Source organism: Lampetra fluviatilis, chromosome 29 (genome assembly GCF_964198595.1).
Source record: "Lampetra fluviatilis chromosome 29, kcLamFluv1.1, whole genome shotgun sequence".
In the NCBI taxonomy this organism is placed as follows: Eukaryota; Metazoa; Chordata; class Hyperoartia; order Petromyzontiformes; family Petromyzontidae; genus Lampetra; species Lampetra fluviatilis.
The window spans coordinates 8,914,615-8,931,544 of NC_136303.1; the positions used below are offsets into that span (position 1 = coordinate 8,914,615).

The 16,930-nt window shown below is 46.1% G+C and overlaps 1 protein-coding gene across 1 annotated transcript in view; it reads left to right on the forward strand.

Annotated features, from left to right (window-relative positions):
- Positions 1–7,972: 7,972 nt before the first annotated feature.
- LOC144942999 (brother of CDO-like) overlaps positions 7,973–16,930 on the forward strand; it is a 100,892-nt gene continuing 91,934 nt past the window's right edge. Inside the window, exon 1 of the mRNA XM_078870115.1 lies at positions 7,973–7,993. The gene's annotated coding sequence lies outside the window, so the exon portion shown is untranslated. The remainder of the gene's footprint in view (positions 7,994–16,930) is intronic.

A 16,930-nucleotide genomic window follows, 5' to 3' on the forward strand; every position in this document is an offset into this window, starting at 1 on the left:
CTGTAGGAAGCGTGGCCTTCGTTTAACGCGGTTTCTTTGTTTTGCTCGCCGCAGTTACCAAGTCGCAAGATGAGTCCATCAAGGTTTACTGGGATTCAAAGTTTCCCTCGGTACGGGTGCGGGTGCGGGCGGGGGGGGGTCCCTCTCGTCCGATTTCACTTCGGGGGACCGATCTTATCTCCTCTTAGACAGTAGAACCCCTCTAGACGACCTCCCTTGTTGACGACTAATCGCTTACCGATGGGCCTCCATAGAGCCCAATGTGTAGTGTATAGTAGTGTGTAGTGTATAGTGGTGTAGTGTATAGTGCAGTGTATAATAGTGTGTAGTGTATAGTGGTGTAGTGTATATTAATGTGTAGTGTATAGTAGTGTAGTGTATAGTAGTGTGTAGTGTATAGTGTAGTGTATAATAGTGTGTAGTGTATAGTAGTGTCGTGTATAGTGCAGTGTATAATAGTGTGTAGTGTATAGTGGTGTAGTGTATAGTAATGTGTAGTGTATAGTAGTGTAGTGAATAATAGTGTGTAGTGTATAGTAATGTAGTGTATAGTGTAGTGTATAATAGTGTGTAGTTTATAGTAGTATAGTGTAGTGTATAGTAGTGTGTAGTGTATAGTGTGTAGTGTATAGTAGTGTAGTGTATAGTGTAGTGTGTAGTAGTGTGTAGTGTATAGTAGAACCCCTCTTAACGACCACCCCCGTTAACGACTAATCGCTTACCGATGGGCCTCCATCGAGCCAAATTCCCCTGTTAACCGCGGGGTGCTGTAGGCACAGTAATAATTAATTAATGCATTGATTAACCATGCTTCTTTTAATGTTATGTGTTGATAACGTTGTTAGTATCTGTATGTATTAATATCCATTGTTTAAATATTATAAAGTAAGTTTTTTGGGTGAAAAGGGGTCACTTTTGATGCTATCGGGACGATTTAAGCCTTTGACGTGACACACCTTAGACTCTGCATCAGCATCTTTTTCGAGGCAGGTGGAATCCAAAGAGCTATGAAGCTCTATTTTTCACAGATGTCCAGTATTGGCGGGTCAGCAAGTTACAACAGCAAACAATAACCCACCCAACCGCCGCCTTCAAATGTACACTGGGGTGCAGCGCGAGGTCACATCGTCCCTGGTTTGGAGTTTGTAGCGGCAGTCGCAGACACAGTCGAGTCAGCCAGCGCCTGTGAGAGCAGCACTCAACGTCATTGCTAATACCCAACATATGAACCTTATGGCGGGACCCCGGGGTCCCGAATAAACGGAAGTCAAAATCGTAATTAATACATTTATTTTTGGCGACTCCGTCCCACCGTGCACATAAACGCCGCGACCCGCCTGGTGCGGATCATTCTGTTGTCGTATCAAGTCCAAGTGCAGCAGCGAGGACGAATGCGCAGAAGAAACAAAACTTTGAAACTGTGATTAGCGCATGGTGTAGAGCTCGTCGAGAGGAATAGATCGCCCCATCGTTCGCCTTCAACAGACATAGAATGACGTCGCAACGCAGTTCATGCGAGAGCCGGGGGCTTATGGGACCCCGGGGTCCAGCCATAAGGTTCATTTACCAAATGTTTTTACAGAAGGGGTATGCCTCAACCTGTGTCTGAGCCCGTCAAATTCACTCCAAGTGTCACGGGCTAAAGCTTTAATATCCTGGTCTAGAGTCAGACTGCCGCTCGCTGCAGCCCGGTTTGATTTGCAGCGCGCACGTGAACCCCAGTTCAAACTGCGAGCATTCCCGGAGCAAGCACATGATTCACGCTGCATCCGGCAACGCAAATTGTTTAGGAAATGAAGTATGTACGTTTAAATGGATATCGGCCACTAGATAATGTATTCGCTGGCTTAGGGAAATTAACCTTGCTTACTGTCGGAAAGGTTCGTTTCCTGACATACGCGACTGTTATTTTATTTATGTTGAATTATTTGCAATGAGCTCTGCATCAAATTAATCTGCTTACGTTAAGGTTTTATGGCTGCTACCACAATATATGGGTCCATAAATATGGTTTCATATGTTGTTGTATCGCAGCACCATGTGGGATGGTGGTAATATAGGGAGGAAAATCATCGACCAGTGGATAGAACATGTCTGATTATGTTTGTGACTCTTAAATGGGACATGAAGGTGTTGTATGTTTCAAGATTGATGCCTTATAATAATCAGTTTAATCAGAATATCGTAGGTTCGTGTTCGACCGCGATGGGGAAAGTTATTTTTTTCCAGTTCCTGAAGATGTCTCCGGGTAGTGCGTCGTGAAAATTTACGAGAACAATTGGATATTTTTTTTTATGACAAGAAAGGGAAATATTTAAGAAAGCGGTGCTTTTCTCTCCAAATTATAGAAAATAAATGTTTTTTTAATGAAGATACTTAATCCTTGACTTAAAGCTTTCGTGACTGCAGGAATTCATAATAAGATACTTAACTTCAAGTAACTTGCAAGACTCCATGCAAAGAACGATAAATCTCATCACAAAATCACTGGCTGCAAATAAAGCAGTACAATTGTAATTTTATTCTCAAAACTATCCCTTAGCCAAATGTCAATGCACATTGGCAATGCGACGTGAATACAGATGCACGTTACAAAAAGGAATGCTTGATTTATTGAGACGACAAAAGACGCTTGTAAAACCGGCCCCAACTGAGTGAGCCTGTTAAAACAGAATCACCGCTGATGCTTTTACCAGCGCATTTACATGTCAGCACCTGTTTGCGTGCCTGATGTCGTGACGAGCGACACAACCGGTGGCGTTCGGTCCATCGCCGTTGCACAGGCGGCGATCTGAGTTGAACGCCCCTTGGCAGCGAGCCGCACTTTTTTTTAAAACGCCAAGGAAACGGCTTCTCAATAATTACCTGCCAACCGCGATGGGAGGAGGAGAGTCGTTGCCCGCTCGCTCGTGAGCGCAAAGGTGGGGGGGGGGGGTTGCTCCCTTTCAAGGTTTAATCAGTAGCACCTGCGCGTTCGCCCTCGGGAGAGGAAGGTCCAGGCGGGACTGGCGCGCTCGCCAAATCCGCTCACCCCCTGCTCGCACAGGTGATGGGCCCCCCCCACCCCCAAGGCCTCGAGCCACGCCCACTTGCCCATTCCAGTGACCCTCTGTGTGTGCCACAGGCCAGGCCATCGGTTCACAGTTCAAAGGGCACGCTGTCAGAACAGCAGATGTATGTGGAATTCTCCACGCTTCGGGCTACCGCTGTCACGCTTAAACAACAATGCACCGACTCATTTCCCCCCCCCCAAAAAAAACTTCCCACCTAACAATGTCCCGTATTTGCGTCAGAGAACGATGTTGTGAATGCCTTTGCGTGAACGGTTTCACACTATTACATTTAAATACTGGTTTAAAGCTTTCGTGGCTGCAGAAATTCATAGCAATCGTCTTCAGACGTCTTCAGACTATTGTTTGTGTTGCGATCGAAACGTCGTGATCTATTTTTTCTATTTTGATTTAAAGCTTTCGTGACTGCAGGGATTCATCTTATTGGTTCTTTCGGTAAAGTCACGTAGAAGGGAAGTAATACAATAATAAAAATAAAACATAATAAAATTATGTGACTTGACCGAATGACCCAGAGAGTATGAATATTACATTTCTGTTTATTTTCCATCAATCTCTACGCTCGTTGGGTTATAAAATGAGTGCCACTTCGTGGGTAGTTGGGAATGGTCATGCCACAAATGGACTGGATGCTGTCATAATAATGTGGCATTTCCAACACTAGCTCAGACCACGAATGAAAAGGGGCAAAACTCAGCACTTGTTTGAACAGTAATACACTGGCTTTATTTTAAATACAGAAAACAATCAAAGTGCGTGCGTTTTTTAGAATTCTATAAGATGTGTCAAACATTGAAGTACATTCTGTCGTCCCCTTGTGATTTTGCTACAGAGCAACATGGCTGCATTAAGCTTACATACAATCAACAACATGTTACCATTAAGCCATACCTTTAGAAACACATGCGCAATGGAACTCTACCATCAATCTCTATCTTCTCATCGTTTCCATTTAGCATGCACATCTGGGTAGCACACGACCTCTTAAAAATCCGAAACAAATTGCTCGCACTAACGTCTCACCCAACTCGCCATTCATTATTAAGGTCTCCAATTTTAGAGGGAAGAGCACCTGTGAAGTCATCGTCGGTTCCTACACTTTTCAAAACGCAGTTCCGTGCATTAATCATCATTTGGACACGCCAACAGCTATCTGGCCTTGGCATTCTTGAACATGTTCATATTCCCCTTTTTCTTTACGCGCCTGAGGTGATCTAAGGCGCCGTCCAACACGCATACCTTCAAAGCCATCATTTTAATGGGGTTCTTTGTGTTTTCTATGTCAGGTAATATCACTCGTTTGCAAATGCCACAGTAGTGAAGAGTAAGGTTATTGTCTTGTCGTGGGGTTCTGTGTTTTTTTGAAGACGAGACATAGTCATCCATCATGTTTGGGTCACCGTCATCAATCACGAAAGACATTTTTCGTAGTTGCTTCATTGAAAGTTAATGTCAATGTTACGCGTGTATCATTCGTATGCTCGTTTCATTCATTTACGCTGTCAATCATTCAATTGCAAACACATAATTCAGTGGTTTAGAACGTGAACACTGCATATTATCGATCCGTTATTAATAATAAAAAATAATATTTCCCTGATCAATTGAGCAATGGGTATGTGTGTTGAACTTCTGTCGCACCGTACGTAACCAACGGTGCTAGTTGGAGGTGCGGTGAAGGCACAACAAACTGAACACAACAAAAAGCGGTGGTCCTTACCTCCACTCGTGGCCCTGTGCCAATGGGAGGCATTCCACATTCCGATGATGGAGACCAGTCTCTCCATAGCACAACCACTGTTTGCTTTCGACAAAAAGCGATACTCATTGCAGCAACTCTGAATGGATGATTGGCCTCGGTGGAATCTCAAATGTGATTTTTTTTAAACGTGTGATATGATTGATAATTAAGCGCAAGGGTACGGCACGACCTAGCCATGCGTCATATTGGTTTCATCATCAACCATGGTCATTCCACTGCTGGTCGAAGGCCTCCCCACCCCACATCAATCGTGGGGATTGTCAAACCACCCTTCGCCGTGCTGGACATCGCGTGCTGGTGAACGTGGCGAACCACAGCGACTGCAAGTTGTGTTCCGCCACTGGTTAGCCGCGCACATGCAATGATACGAAAGGTAAACCCTTCATTTCTTATCAGGTGACAGCTAGCGCCAGGCAGATGGTCTCTCTTATTGCAAGCAACGCCTGGGAAAACGACGGGGTGAAAGGGTAAACAACGAGACGTGCTCGAACCGGCAGCCGCAAAGCGTGCAATTTGGTGGCGCGTAGTTCAAATAAACAATGGGCGGATCGGGTAGAGCTACTCAGCGTGATGCGCGTGTGCGTCCGTGTGCTTGCCTTTGTTGCACACTCAACAAAGACAATGATCCCTACAGCATCTAAGACTGAATGGGGTGGGGGGTGGGGGGGGGTACTTTATGTTTTGTACAAAACCTACGAGTGGTTGGCATTTAATTCTAGATTTGAAGCTTTCGTGACTGCAAGGATTCATACTCTTTGGGTTTTTTTTCGTCAAAGTCACGTAGGTAAAAATAATAATAAAATAAAGTGAAAATGTATTATTATTTTACTTGAATAATTTATTATTATTTTATTATCATTATTTTTAACCTACGTAACTTTACCGGAAGAAAAAAAAACAAAGAGTATGGTTGGCATTTGCCTCCGGAGTTAACTGGGTCTTAATGCTATATCAAGTAATTTACCATGCTTCCCTTAATATAGGCCGTTCGCCAAGGCTACTGGCTCCGATGGTTCATCATATGTGTACCTATGTATATTAAACCTCTTTTGCACCGTACTTAGTCAACCATGTTAAGCGTCCTAATCGGAGGTGCGCTTCGCACCTACGTGTGAATATCTTAACAGCGCATATACAAAGTACATATACAAAGAGAGGATGCCAATGTGGGCGCAATGGTGAGCACATTGGACGATCTCTCTGCGCGGCACTTGGGCAAAAGTTTTCAGAAATCTCTCCCTGCCCTGCGTCGCCCTACGCAGCAGAATAAATGAGTGCATCACGGCTGGTAAGTCGTAGAAGCGGGTCGCACGTGGTGGTGGGGTAAAGTGTGGGTGCTCCCACCTCTACCGGCCAGCTTTGGAAGAGTAGACCAAATGCCAACGAGAGGGAACTCTTTAGAGCTGTTCGGAGCTCCCTCTCGTGAAGGTCCTTCCGACAGCAGCGGCGCGAGACACCAAATATGGCGCCGCTGCACTGATGACGCACAAACGTCAAACTTGCTTCTTGACAGTAGCCCTTTGACTCATTCATCATTTCCGTTTCACTTCGCACCTCGGAACGCGGCAAATGCTCGCGCGGGATTTGGCGTTTTTTTTTTTGCCGGGAGCAGGAGCCGCGGCCAGGCAAGCGTCGAACGTAGCAGTCTCGCTCCTCCTGTGGCCTGGCTCCCCTGACTCCCCCCGGGGCCTGGCTCCCCCGTGGCCTGGCTCCCCTGGCTCCCCCCGTGGCCTGGCTCCCCCCGTGGCCTGGCTCCCCCGTGGCCTGGCTCTCCTGACTCCCCCCGTGGCCTGGCTCCCCTGACTCCCCCCGGGGCCTGGCTCCCCCGTGGCCTGGCTCCCCTGGCTCCCCCCGTGGCCTGGCTCCCCTGGCTCCCCCCGTGGCCTGGCTCCCCTGGCTCCCCCGTGGCCTGGCTCTCCTGACTCCCCCCGTGGCCTGGCTCCCCTGGCTCCCCCCGTGGCCTGGCTCCCCGGGCTCCCCCCGTAGCCTGGCTCCCCTGGCTCCCCCGTGGCCTGGCTCTCCTGACTCCCCCCGGGGCCTGGCTCCCCTGACTCCCCCCGGGGCCTGGCTCCCCCGTGGCCTGGCTCCCCTGGCTCCCCCCGTGGCCTGGCTCCCCTGGCTCCCCCCGTGGCCTGGCTCCCCTGGCTCCCCCGTGGCCTGGCTCTCCTGACTCCCCCCGGGGCCTGGCTCCCCTGACTCCCTCCGGGGCCTGGCTCCCCCGTGGCCTGGCTCCCCTGGCTCCCCCCGTGGCCTGGCTCCCCTGGCTCCCCCCGTGGCCTGGCTCCCCTGGCTCCCCCGTGGCCTGGCTCTCCTGACTCCCCCCGGGGCCTGGCTCCCCTGACTCCCCCCGGGGCCTGGCTCCCCCGTGGCCTGGCTCCCCTGACTCCCCCCGGGGCCTGGCTCCCCCGTGGCCTGGCTCCCCTGACTCCCCCCGGGGCCTGGCTCCCCTGACTCCCCCCGGGGCCTGGCTCCCCCCATGGCCTGGCTCCCCTGGCTCCCCCCGTGGCCTGGCTCCCCTGACTCCCCCCGGGGCCTGGCTCCCCCGTGGCCTGGCTCTCCTGGCTCCCCCCGTGGCCTGGCTCCCCGAGCGAGCCCCTGGCGCGTCCCTCGGCAGCGGCTCGCTTGAGACAGACGGTTCCACGCAGACGGCTGGCTCCATGCTAAGGACGCGCCGGGGCAGATGGCACTTTGGTGCGAGACACACACACAAACAAAGCACACACACACACACAAACCCGCTTTGCCACACACCCTGTTGGCTTGTTTTGCTGTTTGTTTAACCCTCGTGACCAAGAACAAAACATGAACAAATAAATATATAATTGGACGCATTAGAGAGCCCTGTGTTCGCAACTGGGGGATGTTTTTTTTCTGGAATGGCTTCATCGCTTATTTGCATGGCTAATGTGGGATGGCCTTTTTTTTCAACGGAGCACTGCCTCTTGCTGTGGCACGGATGTCTGAGTGCCTGGTGGACCTGAGAAGCGAAACTGTACGGGGGTGCCCTTCACCAACCCGGTATAGGGGCTGGTTACCGAGACGCACAGAATGAGAATCTTTATCCTGGAGAAAACCAATACGAAGTTATTTTTCACAGACGTCCACACATTGGAATGGTCCCCACGAGTCTGGCGACTGAGGCGAAGACCCTGAGACCACGGTAGGATACGGTCAGGGCGGATCTTGGCGGTCGAGTGTCTCCTCTGTGCAGCAGCTGCGGGACCTGGCAGAGAGCGGATGGCGTTGGCGAACGGATGCATTGGCATCGACGCCTTTCGCCACGGTGACCTCTGGATCTCGGCGAGTGGCGAAAAAAAAAAACCTGTTCCTTTTAACCCACACTGGCCGGCTTGGTGAAGTATGGCTAAAAAGAAGCGACGACAAAAGGAATGGATTAAAAGTGGGGGAGGCCTTTGCCAAGCAGGGGGAAGTTACAGGATGACAACAACGAAAGCAATTACTGATAAATATTCATTTTCATCGAAGTTTTGAATGCATGCATGTTGAACTTCTTTAGCAACCGTGCTAATCGGTAACCTACATATGGCCCAAATATGTATCATTCACTATTCACGAGGGAATCGGTGATACTAACACGGGCGTTTGATTGTGTAACGAAGTTGAAAAGTTGAATGATATTAAAATATTAGGAATATTTTTTTTTTAAATCCAAAGCGTCGCCAAAAACACTGTTTCTGCTACAGGATATGTATAGCTATATATTTTCTATCTTAAATAAACTTAAGTTAGTGTTGGCAAAACTACGGATTAGCTCTGGTTAACGCGTCGGGGTCAACACGCGCTTTGCGGGCACGCACACCTAATCCCTCGTGCAGGTGGACAACGAATGGCAGGGCAGTGATTAAGCCAAGGGAGTTGGCAGAGCTGCGCACAGCGGAGTGAATGCGTGTTGAGCAAAGGCATGAATGAGGGGCTAATCGCAATCGCAGGTGTTGGACGTGTGTGTCGTACCGCTCGTAAAGGGCCGTTTGTTTTGAATGTCCATCCAGGGCAATCACTATAATTTGGCGGAGGGCAGAAAGGCATGCGTCCCACTTCATTCAGTGGGAAATAAGAACCGGGCCTATTCACAAGGGGGTGTTGTTGTGTTGTGTTTTCTTTCTTTACTTCAGTCACTCTCGTCCCTGCAGTGTTAAGCGAGATGTTTGTGAGTATCTCATTTAGCGGGGTGCATCATATACAGTATGTATTAACATACATCTACGTATACTTTTTTATAGCAAAATATTTTAGCTGGAAGATTTATTGAGTTGGATCATATCGTTTGCAAGGATGTCAAGGGTACCACCAAACTAAATTTAAAAAATTGTATTTTATTTTACCAGGTAAGGACCATTGAGCTATGATATAGCTCTTTGTCAGAAGCCATTTGGAAACAAATGATCGCTCAACCAAGTGGCTTATCACGTGGAAATTTATAGCAGCCAAATGCTCTAAACGCATGTTGATTCTAAATTTGGAGGGAAAAACCAGAGGATACGGCGAAAAAAATCCATGCAACCACGGGGAAAACATGCAAACTCCAAATACACAGGCGTCCTGTAGACCAGGCGAGGTAGTTACCGTGGCGCACGGTGGCCAGAATGAGACACACACAGCAACTGAGACGCATATAGCAAACACATGTATGCATGTGTATGTGTGCGGGCAGGGCTTGATTACTCACTTGTAAAGCAAACCTCAGCGAGTGGGGCCATCTCGAGCGGGGCTCACAAGACCCAAATCGCGAGTCGTGTCTGCGGCGGAGAGCAAAACGATGCCTCCTCGCTCACCTGCGAAGGGAAGCCGTGCACAGCTGATGATTCAAGCTTCGTCGCTGACCGTGATTGTCAATCAAGGCAGATATCCATGTTTTTCATACATTACCTCGAATTGCTGACTATATTTTTTTGTTACAGAACTCCTCTTATCTGTCCTGATAGATGGGATCATAATCGCAGATCCTATTATCTGTGTCGATGAACTTCTTCCACACCGTACATATTCGATCGTGCTAAGTTTAGGGATTATTCACATATTTACTCCAATTATTGGTGAGGGAAAAAAACCTGGTATAATTGCAGGTAATTAAAGCAATGTTTCACTCAATTCCAAACGGCAAAATAATCTGCGGATAATTGGAGTTATGACGTAAAGTAAGGGCCGGTCAGTACCCGCGGACACCCCTTGGGTAAGTGGATGAATTGCGTACCATAGTTGAGTTCCTTGAGTATACTTAGGTGCCTTGGTAGTTCTGCCACTGGCACACTCAATATAACCTCTGACCCCATCAATCCAGAAATCCCACAATGCATTGCATCTCCATGTGTGCACCCAAAACATTACCTTGAGGCAAAGGGAAAAGAAAACGGGCAGGTCGTTTTTATTAGATTTTAATGACTCCCTGAAACGCACGCAACAAATTAGCGAAACAACTGGCATTTAGGCGTTAGCTACAACATTTCTGAGAATATCGTTGAGGTTTAACTTGGTTTAATGAGTTCATCCATTACCACTGTTATAGTGTTATAGTGCCGTTGGTTTCAATAGCACTAAACAGACACTAATGTTGAGCAGAGACGTGATTTATAATAGGGTTGTAATGGCATTTTGGCTGGTCAGAAGGTCACCGAATGATGTATGAGCCGCAATAAAGCACTTAAAATAAAGTGTGTATAGCGGGTCCCACAACACAGAAGCATATATCAAAAATAACAACGCTTATTTCCGTCCTGCAGTCGAAGGTTCGTGTGTGTGTATATACCTGCATGTAATTTAATTTGCAGCGGGGTATCAAAATCTATTTATTTATTTAGAATTACTTTGAAGAAAGGTGGAGTGAGCCACCTCTGAGGTGCCAAGCAATTAATCCGATAGTTATTGTTTCCCAGCACCCGCTAACATTGCCACGTGCTCATTTATGGCTGAGTTGACCTAGGCGTATTCATAGCCAGAGATATGCTTCACTTAAAATGCACGTTAGAACCTTGACCTGCAACCTACTGTACACTGTTTTCAAGGTTTTTCATGGACAGAAAAAAATAAGTATAACTGTTTCATTCGTTAGCAGTTGGGCCATTTCCTTCTATGTTAACGTATTCTCTATATTGTGGATGTTATAAGGCATTGTTAATAACAAGGGGGAGTATTTTTCAGTCCTCAGCACAATACTATGATAAATATGAATACTCCGATACTGTGCACTCCTATAGTGTGATTGAATTACACTGTTGTTGTATTGTTCTGACCCAACTGTACATCTGTGAATAAGGGCTTTATCGCTCACCGGATCCATCCAGTATAAATACATATTCTGATTCTGACATTAAAAATAAGTTTAACCAGGTAGGCATCATGAGTATAATAGTTAAGGCTGAGCTACGCTATCAGATGGCATTAGTCGATTCGGGAGTCATTAGACATATCTTAACAATGCGACTCTAATCAGCCATCACAAAGTGAACACAATAAACATGCCCCTTATGTTTACGTCTCCATCTAAGGCGAGAAGAGCACACGTTAAGGCCGCACAGTATTTGCGAAGTGCACATTATCAGCGGCATTGAGTAAATGCAAGCAAACTCTCGACCAGCCTCGACATTCAATGTCTCATTAGCAGGGTCAGGCCTGTTTGACCAAATGCTGGTGAACATCCGGATGGTTATAGGCAAGGATCCTGTCTGTAAGAAACGAATCCTCGTTCCACGCGAAACTGTGTAATACCCGACACAACGCAACGTACGTTGTGGAGAATGGTGATAACCAAATAGGTAATGCTCATTTTAAACGTAAGGCTATGCAATTGGCAGAAATAAGACCAGGTACAAAGAGAACCACGTGTACTGGTGACTTACCTACGTGACTTTACCGAAAAATCTAAGAGTACGAATACTTGCAGTCACGAAAGCTTCAAATCTAGAACCACGTGTGTTCACGTGAGCGATTTATGATGGACTATCTGCACAGATGGAAGGTTGTGGGGGCACAGCGGTCAGTGCACTGGGCGAGGAATCCGGCCACCTGAGTTTGATTCATGACCACGGCTAACGTAAGTGGCATCTGAACCGGTCCTGGACGCAAAATATTCACCAATCCATATTGACCAACTTTCATGACGAACACAGCATGGGGAGGCCTTCATCCGGCAGTGCAAACCACAATGTGTGATGGACCTGGCGAGATATGATCAATGATACAATTGCCGAACAAAATATTGATAGCAAACACGGAAACCGTAAGGAAAGGATTGTAAACTGAAAATTGGAGAACACAACGCAAACGATGTATTCGTAATAAACAATGGGAGCAGCAAAACTAAAGTTAATCATTAGTAAATTACGAATAGGAGCGTCAAGAGGTCAAGATGGAACGTTGATGCATGATAGAGATAGAATTATACAATGAGCAGAGGTGCCGTATGGACGTCGTTGTGAAAAAGAACAATCGTACACATCAGACATTGCAACATTTTCAGAGTGAGAGAAGGATAGGACGGATTTCACACTTTGAGATATAACTATGACACTTCACACGCGTTTAAAAGTGAACAACTCACAATTAGGAAAGTTTCGATCTCAATCCCGTTTGGGTGTCAATCCTGCTCTTCATCTATCCGGGGCTGATAAAAAAAAGTACAAATTTATAGAAAGCTAACAGTTGTCCCATAGCTAGACTCGCCCGCACAATGAGAATGTGGAGTTTCCACGACTTTTTCAGGGTTTTTAAGAAGAGATGAGCACCAATCTTGATTTGAGGCTTTCGTGGCTGCAGGAATCCATACTCTTTGGTTCTTTCGGTAAAAGCATGCTTTCCCACCTGATGATGGACGCTTGTGTTGCACCCGAAACGTCGTAATTTATTTTATTTTATACCTACGTGACGTTGCCGAAAGAACCAAATAGATGAGTACCAGTTATCACCTTGTTTGGACTGGGAAGCAATATGCCATTTATTTTTAACGGATACCGATGGGTCAAGGTGGTAATACGAGAATCATTCCTATAAAAGTGTCGTTGTTTTCATTGATTCCGTGTCATGCTGCCCACTGAAGTAATACTTATGGAATGGCTCGTGACATGCCAGTACCAAATAAATCAACGTGTTCCTCATTTTATTTTACCTTTCTGGCAACTCCAGCATAGGCCAAAGATTCATCCATTCCCAGGCACGTGGTTCACATTTACGTCCCTCTATTGCTTATTCATCATCTTTTATTTTCTTTGTTTTTGAAAGCGTTTTGCATCTGTTGCTCATTTGGCAAGTGTCTAAACCCGTTTGCTTTGAAACGTACACACGTTGTTCCATTCTGTTTTTCATTGTTGCCTTTTTATCACGGAGAGCAACGGGCTGTTGAGTCGTATTCTTTTTCAACAGGTGATACGAAACAGGAGGAAGGGGGACTTAAGACGCATCTGCTCACAGCGTAGCATCACAGCACACGAGTGTAGAGTGCTTCCACCTGTTGAGTAGTTTTTGGGCACCTCGTTTACGAACGCTTCATAAAAATACATAAATAACATTAACACGTTTGTCAGTCCGCCGCTGAATTAAGATCTCACCACGCTGTGCCAGCCATGAGGGATGTTTGACCATACTTCGTCGCAACTGGTTAGTGCGGGCTGGTGAAGTCCTCCTTATTGTCACCTTCAAAATATTCCTAAGTAACCAGGATAAGCACTCATGAAACTTGTAGGCACATAACCAATAGATATTTGAAAATGATCCGTTTTTCTTCTTCCGCGACGAAAGCTGCTTTTATTGTTTTAGATTTTTTTTCGGTAAAGTCACGTAGGTAAAAAATGAAATCAAAATTAAAAAAAAATCACGACGTTTCGGAGGCAACACAAGCTTCCGTCTTCCGTCTTCAGGTGGAACCGTCACAGCACGATTGCTGGTACAGAAGCTTGTGTTGCCTCCGAAACGTCGTGATTTTTATTTTATTTTAATTACTTTTTATTTTATTTTTTACCTACGTGACTTTACCGAAAAAACCTAAGAGTATGAATCCTTGCAGTCACGAAAGCTTCAAATCTAGAACTGCTTTTATTGCTTATTTTTTTAAAGCGATGTCATTCAAACACGTACATATTCACATTGTTTCACGCGATTTTTTTTTCAAAAGGCAAAGGTGCAATCCTGCAAGTGCCTGCATCACTGCTTGTGGAAGGGCCTCCACTATAGGGAGCTATAGGCAGTCCCTTTATAAGGCAAGCACACTTTACCCCACCATATACACTGCGGTGTGTGCGTTTATATTGGCTGGGTGTACAGAGGCGCGGGTATTTAAACAACATAAGTCAAATGTTTAAACTGCCATACCAAGGAGATAAACGTATGTAATATAATAATAAATGTACATGAGAAAATGAGTGCCGCTTGGGGGGAAGGCACTCTGATAGTTTTTTTGTGGCCATAGGAGACTTTCAGCCACTGCCGGATGGCCATTTCGGTCCGCAGGGAGACATTGTTGCTCTTGATTTTTTTTGAGACGTGTGGCATCGCAGCATTACGGCAAACTAAACATCCGTCCTTCCAAGTAACTGGAAAAAAATACCATACACGTTCTATAATGTCAGCAAACCAAAAAAAACGAAAAAACATTCGTCAATAACGCGGTTCTAATATAAATCAAATGTATAAAAGGTGACGTTTCAGACGGTGACCCTTCCTCATGACAACGAGAATGTGTTGAGGTTTTGTTGAACGCGTTCAGTTTTTTTTAGTCACCAAGTGGACACAAACGGAATGTAGATTTTACGTGGCTTACATCATACATCTGTCACAAAAGCCGTACAATGAGTGTCAAAGCATCCCCTTTGAGACTCGATGTGTTTCTCTCTTATCAAGAGTTGAGCAACGCCCACCTCTATTTTACACCACAAGCTGGCGGTAGAAATTCTAAAATAATGCGGTAGAGGACAATGGGCTGAGTCTGACGACTGATCAGGATTTGCACTGGCAAGACTACAATTATTCTTTGGTTCTTTTCGGTTAAGTCACGTCTAAAAATAAAATAATAAATTAAAATAACATATTACGACGTTTCGATTGCAACGTCGTAATATGTTATTTTAATTTATTATTTTATTTTTAGACGTGACTTAACCGAAAAGAACCAAAGAATAATTCCTGCAGTCACGAAAGCTCCTAAATTAAGACTACAATTGTGAATTGCACACTGACTAAAGTGCCCACCCAGCCGTATTGCCTTCGAGACTATCACGTAGATGACTATCTGCGTGCAATAATGATGCAGTGCAATATGTCAGATGGAATCACGACCCACAGAGGGCCATAAACAATCATTTACAACCTCTGCACTCAACTTAATCAAAGTTCCCCCCACCACTGCCACTCCAGAGAACACACACAGGAAAATCACCATGCCACTTTTTTTAAAGCCTCATTAAGGCTCGCCAGCATGGGGCCCTGAGAAGTTAACACACTGTGGCTGGACCTTGTTACATTTTTAAAAACAAAAAAACAAAAAACGGGGAGACTTGGTTCTTACCGAGATCAGCGTGTTCTCAATATATATATTTTTTTGGCCTCAAGAAAGGACGCCGTTGTGCTCCGGCTAAAATCGGCTTCTTTTAAACACAAAAGGGACTACACCACTATCCCACAGGAAGGCCCACTAAGAATCATGTTTTTCTTTCTCCGCTAAACGACGGCGCACTTCTACGCACGGCAAACACCAAGTTGCTGCCCCCATGCCAGCCTACCCCCATCCACCGCTGAGAAAGGATGCTGCGTGTACCACCTGCATGAGTCCGAAAATAAGGAAAAAAATAGTTTTTTTTCGTTCAAATGAGCATTGAGCGGTGTTCATCTCCTGTTGTTTACAGCCCTGGAGCAGTTATGGGTATTCCACATTGCTATGACAGGGGTGAGTCCCTCAATTGGACAATGACTGTTGACTTTCCTTCAAAGTGCACTCATCTTTAAACTAAACATTTTATTGTTTTTACCAGGTAAGGCCCACTGAGCTATAATAGCTCTTTCCAGAAGCGACGTTGCCACAAATCATGGCTCAACGAAGTGGCTTATCACGTGGAGATTTATAGCAGCCAAATACTCGAACACGCATGTTTCTAAATGTGGAGGGAAAAAACCGGAGGACCTGGAGAAAAGTTCATGGGGAGACCATGCAAATTCCAAATATACAGGCATAAGGGTCTGGATCGAACCTTCGACCTTCTGTATACCAGGCGAGGTAGTGCCACCGTGACCTTAGAAACCTTCTGGGCTGAATCAACCCTCAACCATGATTAAAACTTGCAATCTTCCGAATATGAGTCACCTCCTCTACTGCTGACCCACCTGGCCAGTTTTGTGTGAGTGTAAAACTTTGTTAAGTGGGAGTCTATTGTATTGTGGTAGAATAAGATTTCGATTTATGTAGTGTCAAATTCACGTGGAAGACGAGTGGTGCAGTAAAAGTGTTGGTGTGTAGCGGTGCAGTGGTTGAATTCCCAGCCACGGTTGAATTCCCAGTCACGGCTAACATCAGCAGCGAGTGACATCTCAACTGGTCCTAGGATCCTACCATCACCAACCTTCACTGACCAGCATGTGCACGTGCGTACGTCTGTTGAACTTATTTCGCAGCCGACTGTGCTAATCGGAGGTGCAGTGGAAGGAAAACAAACTAAAAACAAAAAAGCAGTTGTAAAGAAGTGAGCTTTCAATCTACATTTTAAAGCGCATAGCTCCGGTGGCCTCCTAATATAGGAAGGAAGAGCATTCCAGACGGCTGCAGAAGCGCATCTGAAAGCGCGCGATGCAATGACCATCTTTGTGCGATGGCTAGACAAAAGCCGCTTCGAGGACGACCGGAGTTTGCGTGATGATCCATGCTCCTTAACGAGATCAGCGAGGTACTGTGGTTCATTTGTGGCAAACACTTTATGCGTGATGTGTGCGACCACAGAACGTATTCTTTCGGCAACCAGAAGTCAGTGCAGATCGGTGAGCACTGGACCCGACATGGTCGGATGTTGCAGTGCCCCAGTCACGATGCGTGCCAGAGAAAGTTTGTATAGCAATGTGAAGCGTGGTAAAAACAACACCCGTTAACACAAAGTGTGGCAACGCC